This window comes from Mya arenaria, chromosome 4, assembly GCF_026914265.1.
Source record: "Mya arenaria isolate MELC-2E11 chromosome 4, ASM2691426v1".
NCBI lineage: Eukaryota > Metazoa > Mollusca > Bivalvia > Myida > Myidae > Mya > Mya arenaria.
Genome location: NC_069125.1, coordinates 60938067 through 60955707, shown reverse-complemented (window position 1 = coordinate 60955707; position 17641 = coordinate 60938067).

Genomic DNA, 17641 nt, shown 5'->3' with positions numbered 1-17641 from the left:
TACACAGGAAATTGGCCCCTACTGTGACACAAGTGCAATTAGCAGGAGTTGCACAGCAGGGGATTGTCGTGCCAAACATTCCTTAAACTAGGCCTCTAAGTTCAAAGACAATGGTGTACACTAAACGGTAGCCTCATATATACATGCTGCACATAGTTCAGAGAAAAATTTCTTGTCAGCGGAGTCGGAAAGATATTGAGGTCGTTCCAGACTGTATAGCTTTTGAACAACGTTCACTATTACATTGTAGTTTGCTAGAACTTTTCATTCACTCCAGCACTATTACAATTACTATTTACTATAGTTATTTGTTGTTTCCGTTTTTAAATATGTTCTTTAAACAAAAGGGGGAAATGTGTATAAGAGTTATCGTTCTTTTCTTTTCAACGAAAGCAAGCAAGCGGCTCAGAGATATCACGTTTTACTGAAATATAAAAGTTTAAACTCGTGTACAAAATCATCATTTTGTCAAACAAGAACTGAGTGCGTTCTGAGCCACCGTCGGATACCCCGAAACACTACCGTACTGTACTTCGTTGTGAACCGTGGGATATTTGGCTGGGAAGATTTATAATTAATATGGTAGTTTCATTGGTACCGCAATGGAACATCTCCGGAAATCTGACTCTAAGATATGCACAGACACTAAGTTTTTTTCCCGTAGAAAAACGTTTTTTGGTGAAAGCTCTTATTCACCTCGTTCCGCCTGATATTCAAATATTTGGCCTGCCACATATAACACTCGCATGCAGAAACAGCACAGGGTTATTGAAGAATATGTGATTGTAACATACGACTTCATTGGCAAAAGACGTGCTTCCCTTCCACAGGCATATTAATACAAGACGAGATTTTGTTAGTACATTTTCCCATGGTATGTATAAAGTGTTACGGAAGAAAGTACCGTGGTTGCCAAAGATGTACCCGAGCATGCCTTTTCGCTGTACATATATATAGGTGGTCTTGTCACAAACTATATGCGTATAGCTCGTGACGAACTGTACCTGGTAACGAACGGTATACGACACTAGCACTTGCTTCAAGAAAAAATGTTCTTAAAGAAGGCTTGGGCCTCCAACAGCTGTTCTAAGATGGATACAATGACCATGTCACGGTGCCGTCGATGTATCCTATTCTTCGCACCTGACAGGAGCTTGATTTAACCTTGCGTTTCGGGCGCCGTCCAACGCCGAATCTTTCTGGAACAACCCGTCCGGAATATAATCATGAAAATATAGTTTTGCATAACAATGGCACTCTCGATACATGCTTTATAGAAATAAATAGCGCAATTGATTATATTCGATTTCAATCCTTACCCCGAAGACAATTCTGCCAAAACGGGTTGGCCGTCCTCACCAGGTGGCCGAGACGGGGGAGTGGGGAATGTTGTCGAAGTTTCCGGCGGAATGACATAGGGCAGAAGTTGTATACTTTTCCTAATAAAAAAGAGATACAGAAAAAGTATAATGCGAGTTCTCAAACATCAAAAGATTAACTCTGTATACCTTAAAATATTGTGATAAAAACATTATATAAATATGGACTGCCTTTAGAGTGACAGTGCATATTGTCAATATGAGGTAAATAGTGTCGACCGCGGCGAATACCTATTGAATTATACAAAACAAACACTCACATGACGTCAGAAGGTAAGAGTGCAGCAGAGGGTAATAGTGCGTGGTGATAGTAAAAAATACTGCCATGGCATTATTAGCTTTTTACTATATATATTCTATAGCTGTGAGGTATAAACAATAACTATCCAATAATATTACGTTTCCATGAAAGATTGGATTAGTACCCGAACGTGTGTACTTGACCACCTTGGCCAACATTTCCATCCCTTGTGATTACCCCAAAGGTACATAACCAGGGTGTCGTGTAAATCTTAATTTAACAGGATAGTTGACCACTTGATGCTTATCTACAGTCCGTTAGTCATGTGACCGCGAAAACGGACTTTTTCTTATCTAAAATGTCAGAAGAAAGGCACAAAATTGCTTCAGATTTCTACATTTGCACTTACTTAACCCACAAATGCTGAGCATGTGCAGCATTATACGTTAGTAAATTCCATATCAGTGGTGAATGACAAATCTCACTTACAACACAAATAAATTCACCCTTTACTGCTGTAGTTCCAAACATCCAACACTTTATCCCTAAACATCAACATGAAATAAAGTCACTGAACATATGTCGATTGTTTGTAAACACTCGTGATCTTGAACTGTGTAGTCTGCGCCTTGCAGAATAATTGTAACATGACAAGATAATGATTGGTGACTAGTCCATATTTATAAGAAAAACTACAGAAACAAGCTCAGTAGAAAAAAGGTTTAAAAAATAAACCCCTTTTAAATTGGCACAGTGTAAACGCCAAAGACATAGAACACAGAAACAAAAAATTACGAACAAGAAACATGGAACAACAGCACAAAACTCCACAAACAACACAGTGCATATATAAATATTATGTATAAAAACTAGGTATGTTTATCAAGGATAACACATTGGTCAGTAAAATGTAAATTTACTGGAGGTTTAAACCAGTTCACGTGCACAAACCTCACTCTTTTCCCAACACTCCTGAATAAAGTAAAAACGTAAAAGGTAAATCTTATCAAAGTATACATTAACTTAAGGAAACTTTATAATAACACAAATAATAATAAAGTAACAAGTAAACCCCAGGTACTTCAATGATTAGGGATCCCAATTCTATCTGCAGACGAAGGAATACAATTCCGAGTACATAATGCAAAAACTTTTCAAAGATACGATACAGTATAGTTATTGTTTGAAACTATGAGCATCATACACAGTCTGCCTTAGAAAATAAGAAGGTTTAAGACTGTGTGATCATAGAGTTTCATAATAAAAAGCATCATTGTACTAAAACTGGGAACAAATAAAGAAAACGTTAATAATAAAAACGACATGTGCGAACGTTTATTTTACAATTAAAAATGTTTGAAAAGCCTATATTGTATTTCATATCAAACATACATAACTGCCAATATGGAAACTGTTGCGACTATTGGAATAAAGTAAGATGACATTCTAACTAGAAAAAAATGTGTACATGTAATCAAGCACATGGAATAACCGACTTATATTCAACTGCATACCGATTACTTTCATGCCGATCACTTGACGCGTTTAACGTAGTGAATACGTCAGTGCGTTCAGCGCTTTGATTAGTTTTTGTAGTGAATGAACAAAACAAAGCTGAATATTCATGTACTATTAACATATACATGTACGTATGTACAAATCTAGCAACCCTTTTCTTCAACAGTGTAATAATGGTCAGATTAGGAACAATTATCGCGATAGATTTGAAATGGTTAACTATTCAATCTGAATGTACGTATATGTTCATGCATATACAAACTACAGTTACAGAAAACAAGTTCGTCCACACTGTTCTTAATAACACAATAGACGGTCACAATGCGTGAAAATAATATAATTACATCACACAAATCATGTACCCATCGTAAGGCCAATAGTAGCACATTGATTGAGTCCGGTTTTCCAGTACAGCTAAATACATTCTGTAAAAGAGGGCTATTCTGTCGAAAAAAGAAAATAATTTTTAAAAAACAAAACAACAACAGTGTTTTATATGATTGGGAGTAATCTTAATTACCGCATTGTGTGTGTGTGTGTGTGGGGGGGGGGGGGGGGGGTCGTTACCCAGAACATCACCTATCTCCTTGCCCCTGGGTTGTGACTTGGATAACAAAATTGGCAGATTGCCCCATGATAGTTGTGCCCCATCACAACCCGGTGGCGGCAAACCATTGGCAGCGATAGTCACGTGAGCTAAGAGTAATCCTAATGATTCAATGGCCTACCAACTTACAATAGGGATCACAAACACATATTTTGTATATAATTGCCTTTAATAAACGGGTCAGGTGGCCCAAACTCCGCCCAACTACCAAGACGACTATAAATACCCAGAGTCACCCTTTAATCTTCCAGACCTGTGTCCGCCATTTTTCGATTTCTATATTATCCAACTTCTTACCACAATACCATGGATGGTTTTGGAGCCGTTGCGCTGCCACCACTGCCGCTAGATCCGCAACCTGTATATGACCCTGACGGAGAGAAGGTTGAGGGGGTGCCCGTCCAGTGTGTGGACGGGCGAGGGAGGAAGAGGTAAGTGTAACGTTTAAATATACCCCAAATCTGCCATATTTACGTAATTAACCATTCCGTTTTGTTTCTAGTAGTGTGAACAAAACAATTGTTCATTAAACCTCCAGATGCCCGTTTCCTCCTCCCCCCACCGCAGCCCTAGTCGCGGGAACCGAACAACAAGATTTGGCGCCAAAATTGTTTTCCCGTCCAAATACAAATAACCATGAAATAATATAAATGTTAAATAATCGTATCATTCTATTTAGTTTGTTATAATGTCGTGAATATTATATGAAATACTTTCTACTTTGTAACAATAAACAAAAGGCTACTTGTAGTATGCTTTTGATAATAAGGCGGATGATAATTTGGACTCGTTTTCCAATTGAATGATATTAAATGAAACATTTATTTACAAGATACATGTAGCTTGTTGTTTAACATTAAAACTAAATGCGTTATGTTCAAGTTCTATTCATGTTTGTCCATTTGTCCCAATCGAGCATACCCATGATTTATCTGACGTCATTCGAATTGATTCAACGCACCTGGACATGGTTATTCTGTTCATACAGTGAACATTTATCTCGGCTCATTTTTAAATATACCCTGGTAGATACCATATAAAGTTTCGTCTAGAATGTTACATTTACATGTAACAGATATTTGGTATGTATACATGTAATATTTACTTTCTAGCACGTGCGAATTGTTATCTGTTACACTGCATTGACACATTAGCACGTGCAGTGTTATCTTTTTACACCCTTGTAGTTCAAGGTATTTTTGATCAGATGAGAACTTTGGAAGAAGAATAATATAATATAATATAATATAGACCTACATGTTCATGTTGAATATAGCAGGTTTGTTATATTATTCTGAATTCTATATGCCTCGCCTGGCAGGGGCTAGCTGGGGAATTTTAAATGTGTAGGCACAGGATAGGCTTTAGATGCATGACCCCCATTTTATTTTTGACAATAGTGATGGTTATGCTATGCACCAGTCAATGTAGCCACAGTCCCCCCCCCCCCCATCTGAGGAATAACAGGGACTTTGTCCCGGGTAAAATCTCCGACCTGCGGGGACACACTGCTGGAAAAATCCCCGCCAAATGCCTTTGCACCCCAGGGACACTAGGTAAGGCCCATTTCCCACTATTTTTTGGCGCGAAGACAAAACCAACGCATTCATCCGGCACTGCAGGGCCACGTAAAAGGTAACAACACGGCCCAAAATTTTCTCCAGCTATCCCCAGTATACCCCCGGACCTGGGGGTCGGTGGTTACAATTGACTGGTGCATTCATGTCTAAATTGACAAACTACAGCTCAAGTTATTTAGCACATGTTAGCACCGATTTGTCTATATCAGATATTTTCAAAGAAGTTACAACATCTTTGCTTCATGCGCCATGCAGTTTCCTGGGGGGAGCTAGATAGATTTGGATGTCCTATCACTCGTTTTCTTTTGGCTTTAGCTTCTGTGAAAAATTTGCCATAAAAGTATGATGAATATGTGGCATTTTTTTGTGGAGAGAAGCTATGACACTGAGTTACTGTTTACAATGTTGTTTCGTTTTCTATAGACTGTATACGTATAGATATCAAATGCAAAGTCACGCCACTGGATAAAAACTGGGTATCTTTATGCACAACTTATAAAATGTAAAACTCATGGTCATTGTCTGTTGTCAAATCTTCGCAACCATTGTACACATGACAAACCAAATCATAATGTTGGCATGTAAATCCTTGAATTTACTAAATAACATGTAGTGGAAACCTACCTAAAGAAGGAAATACTTTATGATCTTTTTTTAGCTGTTGGCTGAGGGTGAGCTATTAGGATTGTTGAATGTCGGTCATTCCTGGTCTGTCATCCATTGTCTGTCCACACTTAGTTTATAAACACTCAAGTGGTCATATTTTGCCTCAATTGTCATGAAACTTGGTCAGGATGTTTGTCCCAGTAATAACTGGGAGGAGTTCGAATATGGGTCATCTGGGATGAAAAACAAGGTCACCAACAATGTGATGACCCAAAAATAGAAAAATCTTGTTAACACCCTATAGGCTACTTTTTCAGTCCAAATATCCTGCAAATTTGTCAGAAAGGTTGTTTCGTTCATTTCTAGCTCAAGTTTGAATATGGGTCATCTAGGGTCAAAAACCAGGTCACAGAGCCCAAATATGGAAAAACCTTGTGAACACTCTAGTGATAACATTTTCATCCCAAATATCCTGGAAATTTGTCAGAAAAGTTGTTTCGATGATATCTAGCTCAAGTTTGAAAATGGGTCATCTGGGGTCAAAAACTAGGTCACAGAGCCCAAATATGGAAAAACCTTGTTAACACTCTAGTGGTAACATTTTCAGCCCAAATATCCTTGAAATTTGTCAGAAAGGTTGTTTCGTTCATTTCCAGCTCAAGATTGAATAGAGGTCATCTGGGGTCAAAAACTAGGTCACAGAGCCCAAATATGGAAAAACCTTGTTAACACTCTAGTGGTAACATTTTCAGCCCAAATATCCTGGAATCTTGAGGTCAAAAACTAGGTCACAAAGCCCAAATATGTTTAGACCATTTTACAGGTGAGCAATCTATGAACATCATATCATGGCCCTCTTGTTTATTTTAATATTATTTTTTTTCAAAACATGCCTTCTTTTAAGTTATATATGAATTTGCACCATTTAGCACCGACTTGATGAGTTAGTTGACCAAAAAATAATAATATTTCGCCTTAAGTGTTTGTGTAGGACTTGTCTGTCATTAAAAAGACCCACTTAAAGGGACTCACTCAAGATTTTTTTTTTGCTGACAATATTCCAAACTTTCTTAAAATTGATTTAATTTAAATTCAACCAGCTTTAATTTACAAAACCAAATATTACCCATGGTAATGTGAATTTGTCTGGTGAAATCATGGGCTTAGGGCCGAGGCCAGGTTTACAATTTTCTCAAGTTTGTCCTGCAGATCTGAATTTTATTGTAACAATTTTTTTGTTCGTTATAAAAATGAAATACAAGAAGCATTTTAGTTTATTTCCAACTGGAAAACTTTTAAAATCTTTAAAGAATCCATTTGGCTGGTTTGAAAATAATCTCACAGAAATAATCCTTCTCTACCCATGTTGATTTGTAAAAAAAACATGAACCTGTGGGCTCAGCTATTTTTCAATATATGTCAAAATGGAAAACCTTGAAAATCCTCACTTCAGAAAGGTGTCTCTTAGATGTCTGTCTGTCATATTCTTTAAATTACTCATGTTGATTCATAAAAATCATGGTTGCCAGGAGCTCTGCTAGTTACCACTATATGTCTTTTAAGAAACCTCTTCGGAAACCATTTGACCGATTTCAAAATATTTTCACAGAAATGTTCCTTACATGACCCTTTTATCCAAATCACTCATTATTTTTACCTTTCTTTCTTTTTCTTTCTTTTTTTGATTGTATTTTATTATTTTGCAATCATTAAATATATCAGCTTAAAAGTTTATGAACAGTAACAATGTGCTGTTTTGTAACAAGTTCTATATCTCCTACTTTAATATTGTCAGGGTTATGGCCCTTTGTGTAACATTTTAAACAAATACATGTTTTTCATGTTTTTTTATTATCTTGTTTAAGTGTATTATATGGGGTGTACATGCGTTCATGATTTTTGTTCACAAAAAAAACTAGGTCAAAAATAATAAATATTTTCAAGACACTGGACATATTACTTTTGGTCCAATATAAAGTAAACTTATCAGAATATTTTTCTTGATAAACTCTGTGGTAAATTTGAAACTAGGTAATGTGGTGTCAAAAACCAAGGTCACTAGGTCAAATCTTTGGATTATACAAGAGGCAATAATTATGTCTGGTCCTATGTTTATGAAACTTAGTCATATTGTTTTCCTTGCTAAAATCAATGACATATTTGAAACTTGGTCAAATGAGTTCAGAAAGTATGTCAAATAGTTAAAAAATTGGTCAAACCTTGTTCAAACTGATGTTCCCTTTGATGTAAACTTGGTAGACCTTTAAAGTGGGTCACATGGGGGCAAAATGTAGGTCATTATGTCAAATCTCAAAGAAAACAAACAGACAATACATAATTATACAAAGATAAAACCTGAAATAGAATTTGCTTTGTTGATATTTTGGCTTAGTATAAAACTAGGTTAAAAGCTAGGTCACTATGTCAAATTTTGAAAAAAAACTTGAACACCCGAGAGGCAATATTTCTGTGCCAATCTGGCCTTGATGTATTATTTTATTAGTTTAAAAATGAGTAAGATGGGGTCAATATCTGTGTAACCAGGTCAAAGTCTTAATGCTACGTTTTATACAATACTCTTCTGTTTCAAACATTTGCAAACAGACTCATATCTCATATCCAACTCAAAAGAGTCTATCACTCTGCAGCCTTATTGCTTGGTTTGATTGGAATACATGATTTCAATGCCGTCTACTTTGCCTTATCTGGGAGGGGAAATCATTTAAAAAAATGTGTTTCTTTTTGAAGATGACATAAAAATCTTCAAGGGCTTATAAGTATCACTGTAGTGTTTAATGGCTTAAACCTAACAGAAAAATGCATAAAACATCAATCTTTTAACTTAAATATAAAAAGCTGCGATCTAAGTTTTTGTCAGCAGTCTTATATTACTGGTTTCTATGGATTTTCACAAAAATTGGCTCGTTCAAAGACAAAATAATTTTTTTTTTTAAAACGTTAAATCTGTGAGAGTACAGCTTTAACAATACAAAATAAATTACTAAATTTGAACATGCTACTTGTTTTTTCATTTGACCTCGCCAGTTTGTCATTTTGAAATATTAATCATGAATTGACACCCTTCAGGAAATTTACAATTGCATTGAAAATGGGCAATTATCACATTGTAAATATATCAGAAACTATTGAGATTTCACCTACATGTATCATTATGCAGTACTTCTGTTATGTAGTGCAATATAAATAATGTGATTACCTGAAGTGTTTTATTTAGGGGCAAATCCAGAAATTTATAGGGAGCATAATTAAGGGATGCAACCTTTTGACATGCGCTGGCTTCCCTCAGAACTGAAATTAATATGGTGCAAGTGTTGGAAGGGGGGTTTTGCCCAGAAATTTTTAACAATTTAAGTCGGCTTTTTGAGCATATTTTAATACTTGTTTTCTCCAATATTGACAGAAAGTACACCCTCCCCTCCCCCACACACCCCTGTATCTGCTTGTGGTATTGCTTGTTGTTGCTCTTTCACAGCTCATATATATCGCATCAGACAGAAATGCAATGTTTCTGTTTCATATTTAGTTTTTTGTGTTAAAATGTGTAAAAAATTTACTGACAATGAGTCTTATTTCTTTTGTGTAACATTGGTTAATTAGAATCTGGCATGCACCTTAAAACAAAAGGCCCATGAGGGCCTTTGCTGTACTGGCATGGTCATATTTAATTCAGAGCAGGTATGAATGGGTAATAGGCAACAAACATATAGTTCACTTGGAATGTTTAGTGTTAGCTGAAAACGTTGCACGTTCTATATCTGAGGACAGAAAATGTAGTTTTCCCGTTAATACATCTGAAAACACTTATTTTATCCTTATTTCACTTTAAATGATACCAAAGTTGCTGAAAAAAATACAATTAAAGTATAACAAGTTTGGTTTTAGTGTGTTGCAAACCCACTCAGAAAATTTGAAAACTGAAGCCTAAAGAACTAGTCCACAAGGACATACAACAGTTGATGGATAATTTGACCTTTGAAGAATACCATGATAATATCAATCAAGCAATCATGCTACAACAAATCGCTGAAGCTCAAAAATAAGAAAGTAGGTCAAAAGGTCACAATCAAGATCATCAAAGCACAACATTGATATTTGTTATCAAAACTGTACACATGGTCCAAATTTCATTGCTGTAGCTTCATCAATAAGAAAGTAGGTCAATAGGTCACAAACAAGGTCATCAAAGTACGAAATAAATATTTTAAGACAAAACAGTACACATGATCCAAATTTCATTGCTGTAGCGTCAAAAATAAGAAAGTATGTCAAAAGGTCAGAGTCAAGGTCATCCAAGGACATCAATGATGCTCATTTGCAAAACTACACATTGTCCAAATTTCATTGCTGTTGCTTCAAAATAAAGAAGGTCAAAAGGTCACAGTCAGGGTCACATTAATATTTGTTTTAAAAACTGTACACATGGTCCAAATTTCTTTGCTGTGGCTTTAAAAATAAGAATGGTCAAAAGAGGTGGGGCCAGCTTTCATGCTACAACAAATCGCTGAAGCTCAAAAATAAGAAAGTAGGTCAAAAGGTCACAATCAAGATCATCAAAGCACAACATTGATATTTGTTATCAAAACTGTACACATGGTCCAAATTTCATTGCTGTAGCTTCATCAATAAGAAAGTAGGTCAATAGGTCACAAACAAGGTCATCAAAGTACGAAATAAATATTTTAAGACAAAACAGTACACATGATCCAAATTTCATTGCTGTAGCGTCAAAAATAAGAAAGTATGTCAAAAGGTCAGAGTCAAGGTCATCCAAGGACATCAATGATGCTCATTTGCAAAACTACACATTGTCCAAATTTCATTGCTGTTGCTTCAAAATAAAGAAGGTCAAAAGGTCACAGTCAAGGTCACATTAATATTTGTTTTAAAAACTGTACACATGGTCCAAATTTCTTTGCTGTGGCTTTAAAAATAAGAATGGTCAAAAGAGGTGGGGCCAGCTTTAGCCCCAGGGGCATAATTTCAACCGTCTTGGTAGAGGGTTATCATATGATGCCCCACAACAAATATCAAAGGTATAAGCCTTGTGGTTTGAAACAAGATTTTGATCTTTTCTTATATTAGTCTCTAGGAAACTTGTGATGTCATGGGTAGGGCCAGTTTTGACCCAAAGGGCATAATTTGAACTTAAAATCTTGGTCAAGGACCACTAAATGATGCCTTATTCAAAATTGAAGGGTCTGGGCCTAGCGGTTTCAGACAAAAACATTTACCTATATAAGTATACCTAACCTGTGAACCCATGGGCATGGCCAGTAATGACCCCAGGGGCATAATTTGCAAGCAATTGTGTTCAGATAGTTGCACGAACGACAGACACTTCTGGTCTTTGGCCAATAGAGCTATAAATGGCCTTTGGCCAATAGAGCTAAAAATCAACCAACCTCAACTGTAATTTTGATCTTGAGTTTTTAACAAGAGTACAGCATAAAACCAAATGCACAACCAAAAATACAAGTTGTCTCTCTTTAATCCTAGTCTTGGCTTTAGACTTGGCTATATAATTTATGTGCCAAAACTCCAACCTTCGTCATAACTTAAACCATTTAAGATATTCATCAACAGCCACATGTAAACAGGGGCTAAGCACTGCAAATGTCCAGACATTTTAATTTCCACTGCTTTTATCATACTTAATATCTCTCACATTTTTCAATGTGAATGTGCTATTTGTGATTCCTATGCCTCAGTTTTACGGTAATTATGTTACATTTGTCATTATAGTATTCACAATGTAAATCTGCCATATCTACACTGCATAAAGTCACTGATACATCGAGCGTTTTACAATTTGATAAAGTAATTTAGAAAGTCGAGATTCATGTAAAATTGAGCTCTTGCACAAGTTCGCAATTATATGGTCAATGCTTGCAGACCTACAAGTCCATGTTAACAAAGTCAATTTACAAGTTCAGAAATAAAAGGATAGGCAATTTTGCCAAAACCTTATATAAAAAATGTATTGGAAGAAACGAAGATAAATGGGTAGAGCTTAAGAACTGGAACTCTCAATTCAAGTAATTTTGAACCATGTTCAATTTGGACCAGACACTTGAGAACTTCCACAAACCATGATGTATAATTTTAATTTACGTCTAGTTATGTCACCCATACCGAGACAAGCTGTATTTCCTATTCTATTATTCTTTTTCTTAAACCAAATTTTGTCCGGAGAAGAACTCAAAAACAACTTGAAGGAATTGATTGAAACTAGGAACATGTATTGATAGCGATTTGAAGTTTTGCACCTCATAAGAATTATAGCTCTTATCGGCACTTTATTGCAGAGTTATCTTCCCTTGATAATGCTCTCCTTTGATATTATCTCTCTTTAACTTAGTCGTTTAATAGGAGACATCAGTTTTTAAAGGTACTTGCGCATATTATTGTAAAATGTCCTTTTTTGTATGACGAAATAAAGTGTGACCAATCAATGGAAGTGTTAAAACTAAGATACCAAAAGCTGGAACCTTTCAGCAAATGTTGATATCTGCTAAATATCGTCTTTTATACTAGTCTCATAAGTGTCATAAAATTTAAAGGGACTGTACACCAGATTGGCATAATTGTAAAAAAACATACCTTCAGCAGCTGAAACATTTAAGCTATATACCTAACATGGTCATATCACATGATAACATCGACTACCCAATCACTCCTAAGGAATGAATTATACTAGGTAGACATACCTAGTAATCTTTTTTAATGGAAAAATACGAAAAAACTGCGAATTTTTAGCTCCACTGGCAGAAGGCCATGGAGCTTATGTCGTCACAGATTGTCCGTCGTGAGTGCGTGCGTGCGTGCGTGCGTGCGTAAACTTTTACTTTAAACGACATCTCCTCTGAAACTGATAAGCGGATTTTGACAAAACTTCACAGGAATGTTCCTTTGGTGGTCCTTTACCAAAATTGCTCAAATGGTTCCGGTCCATTGCACAATATGGCCGCCAGAGCTAAAAATAGCAAAATCTTTAAACGACATCTCCTCTGAAACGGTTCGGCAGATTTTGATGAAACTTGACAGTAATGTTCCTTGGGTGGTCCTTTATTAAAATTGCTCAAATGGTTCTGGTCCATTGCACAATATGGCCGCCACAGCTAAAAATAGCAAAATCTTTAAACGACATCTCCTCTGAAACGGATAGGCAGATTTTGATGAAACTTGACAGAATTGTTCCTTGGGTGGTCCTTAACCAAAATTGCTCAAATGGTTCCGGTCCGCTGCACAACATGGCTGCCAGGGCAAAAAAATAGAAAAACCTTTAAAGAACATCTTCTCAGAAACCGATGATCAGATTTTGATGAAACTTAACAGAAATGTTCCTTGGATGGTCCTTTATCAAATTTGCTTCAATGGTTTCGGTCCACTGCACAAGATGGCCACCAGAGGTAAAAATAGAAAAACCTTTAAACGACTTCTCCTCAGAAACCGATGATCGTATTGCAATGAAACTTGACAGAAATGTTACTTGGGTAGTCCTTAACCAAAATAGCCCAAACAGTTCTGGTCTGCTGCACAACATGGGCACCAGAGCTAAGAATAGAAAAAAACGTTAAACTACATCTTCTCAGAAACCGATTATCAGATTTTGATGAAACTTTACATAAATGTTCATCGGGATGCCCTTTAACCAAAATTGCCCAAATGGTTCCGGTCCGCTGCACAACATGGCTGCGAGAGTTAAAAATAGAAAAACCTTTAAGGACTTCTCGTCCGCAGTCTTCACGAAAAACATTTTAACCTACTAGCCAGTTGGACTAGCATAATGGCATATTTTACTAGTCCGAATGACAATCTAGTAGTCCGACTATTTTGCCACATTATAAAACTGTATGCTTGAGGTAAATACCTATTTCAATTGAGCAGCTTGCAGTTTGAGTAAACATTTCTTTATTATGATGCTCATGCAGTGATAGGGAGTGACATCCTTCTGTTAGGAATAGTGCTCCTTGTTTTTCAGAACCTATGGGTACTATGTAAAAACAAAAGGCATCTTGCTTGAATAGACTGTAATAATATCAACATGGTTAGAAAAGAAATGCCATGCTTTAATAGCTTTGATTACATTTTACTACTGAATTACCTCCCTTTAATAGAAAAAAAAATAATGTCTTAATTTTTCACGTATAGCATCTTTAAATAATTTTTAAACAATAATAATTTATGAGTAAACATATAAGCATAAAGTTCTCACAAAAAGATCAATTTAAAAACCTTACATTTATACATAGGAAAGTATATATAGACTGAACATTAATTTTCGTTTAAGTGACATTCTGAAAGTTTATGAAACAGCTATTTTTAGTAACTTAAATGGCCGAAAAGTGTAAGTGAAACACCAAGTCGATTCTATCTCGTCAGTTCTTGTTCAGGTTAGATATTTGCTTCATAATCTATTCAGATTAAATGTTAACCGATGATCAGATTTTGATGAAACTTGACAGAAATGTTCCTTGGGTGGTCATTAACCAAAATTTGTTAAATGGTTCCAGTCCACTGCACACCATGGCTGCCAGAGCTAAAAAATAAAAAAAAACTTTATACGACTTGTCGTCGAAACCGATGACCTTTTTTCGATAAAACTTGACAGAAATGTTTGTTTGGTGCTCCTTTACTCAAATTGCCCAAATCATTTCGGTCCACTGCACAACATGGCAGCCAGAGCTATTAAAGTAAAAAAATTTTTTAAATAACTTCTCCTCAAAAATTGATGATTGTATTTCTATGAAACTTGACGAAAATGTTCGTTAGGTGGTCTTTGCTTGAACCTTTTGGCCAGTGGAGCACAGGCACTGATGTGCCTCTTGTTTTTTTATTGTAAACTATGTGGTACTTAGTTTAAGTTTTAATGCATTGTACACATAGATACCAAGTTGGTTTTTTTCAACAATTTTCTTTTTTTTTTCACTGTTTCATCATACGTAGTACAGCCCCTTTAATTACAGCTTTGTTGTTGTGGATTGGTTGATTAAGTGATGTAATCAATGTACTGTTATGATGTTCAAATATCTATGCATGATCGCAGGCATCAAAAGAATATTTATTCATTTATACTTTAACGAGGTAAATATCATTAAAATAAAAATATGAAATAATTCCAGTTGTGTTATCATCACAAACCTGTGAAAGATGTAAGTACTTCACACAGAATTTCTGAAACATGGTCTGTTACAATATGGATCATGGACCATTAATACTCTAGCTGAACAATGGTAGAATTTGGTGTTTATTGCGATTTAAAAGAAAAAAATATTCTTGATTAATGGATATCTTATTCTTTGCGTATGAAGAATGGTACTTGCATACATTTCGCTCGGATTGAATCATATATCATCATTTTGCACATACTGATCAATTCATGTGTTATGTGTGATATTCGTTTATACAGTATAGCCTATAGTATTATTTTTGAAATTTAATATGTTTATTATCCTTCTTGATTCTTCATGATCTTCATAACCTGGTTCGCAATGTCCATGGTCTAAAGTCTTCATTATTAGTTTTTAGCGGGGTGATCGAGGAAAAATTTGAGAGATGTAAGGAGGAGTTAAGAAGTTGTTAAGGCAGAGCTATCTGTAAATATCATTCATCTTGACTGTGAATAAAAAAATCCATCATACAAATTAATGTCCTTCATAGAACAACACATCTGAAGATATTTAGTGTTTCTTTCCTGTAAATCAAAGGCACTAAATACCTTCAGATGTGTTGTTTATCTCATATGTACCCATAATGATTTAAATTAACATTTTAGAGACAAGGATTCAGACACCTGTGCATTGCTGTTGACAATTGAAACTTGTTTTTTGTGCTTTATTAGTCACAAAACAATATGTTTGTGTATTTTCAGAATGTTGCAAGCCTCTTTTGCTGTCGTGAGCTCTCATGATCAGGGGGAGGTATTAAATTTTGATTTTTTAAATATTTTGCAGCAATGTCTTACAAAGAAGAATATTCTAATTTTAAAGCGAACCAATTTAAAAGGACTCCAAGAGATTTCATCTTGTAACGTAAATTTAATAGTTTTCAAATTTATTTAAAGCTTTAATTATATTTCAATTCAGCTATTCACTCACATGTTATGAAGATCTTTGTCCTTTTAACATACACAATGTTTAGAATTAAAGTAATAAAGGAGTTAGTCCTATTAAAATTTAATTGACCATCTTATTATGTGTTTATTAAAGTTAGATGATCAATTCAAGCTTGACATGACTTGTGATGATTTAAGTTAACAACATCATTAACAATATTGTTGTTAACTTTTAAACTTCAACTTTCTGAAGAATAACTTAATATATAAATAAAACAAGTGCAGCTGAAACCGGGTCCCTATTCTTCTTAGAAACACGGATGATTACAAGTATTACAAATGAACTTCAGAGCAGTAGAGATTTAAAAATAAACAGTTTTGAACAATAATGTCATCCAGGTTTCTTAGGAAATTTTGATATGGAGCAAATTTGAATGTGAGAGAAATATTAAAATCATCTGAGAACTATTCTGAGGATTCAGTTTGATTAGCTATTGTTAAACACCCTTTGAAATGTTTAAACAAAAATGTTTATTTTATTACAGATGACTGAAATCCACATGAACTGTGACGATGACCCGTTGAGGTTGATGGTCCTCAAGTTTAGGGATGCCTATATAGGCCGAGATGAGGCAAACCTTCAACGGTATGAATTAAATATAAATAATATAATGTGTGACAGTGTTCTCAATAGGAACTAGCTGTTGCCAAATTGGAGGGTTCAAATGGCAATTGATCTGTTTTTGTTTAAACAGTTTATATTTTACATTATAAACGATTGTGAAGAAACTTTTACTAAGTCACTCATTGGCACAATGTTGGAAGAGAATGTACTCGGAAAAAAACCCAACTTGTCCAAGATGGTGCCCATACTCAAATGCGCTAATGCAGGGAATCGAACTTGGGTTGCCTTGGTAACGAGTGAGTGCTTTAACCACTGCGGTATGCAGACAACCGAAACTGGACCGTTATAAATTTGGAACATCTTGTTATTTTTAAGGAAAAAAGTTAGTAGCTTGTCAGTTTATTCAAACTTTTTGATGTAATTCAATGGAAACCTGTCTAGAACCCTGGTATATACAGTGAGGGATAAAAAGTCACATGTCTGTAACTTTCCTTGGTACTACTAATATAACATATTAGAACATATGTAAAATATATGGGAGTAAAAGATGCAGCCATAACCTGTGAATGGCTAGTTGATATTCAAAGACGTATTGTTAAGATCACAGCAGTAGGTATGGTCATGGTTGTAATCCAATACTTTTTTTTCAGCCTGAGATTGAGGTTTCCTACGATCCCTGCTGGGACCCACCATGCTATGAGACGGTTCCTTTTCGAAGAACTAAGAAGAGTTAAGAGAGGAGAGGAGGGGTGAGTGAACTGCAGTGAAACATATCAGTGCACGGGTGAAATATATGCTTATACCTCTTTCGAGGACCATTTAAGTTAATAAAGCAAAAAATGTTAATAAAATTTACCCTCTAACTAAACAGCTTTATTTCAGAATTCAGTACCAATTAAATCAATGCAGATATAATTTTTTTAATCAATCCAATATGTGTTAGTAAGATTTATTATAACAGCCCAGAAACAGAAAAGCAGAAAAATTATTTTTGACTTGGTCATAAACAG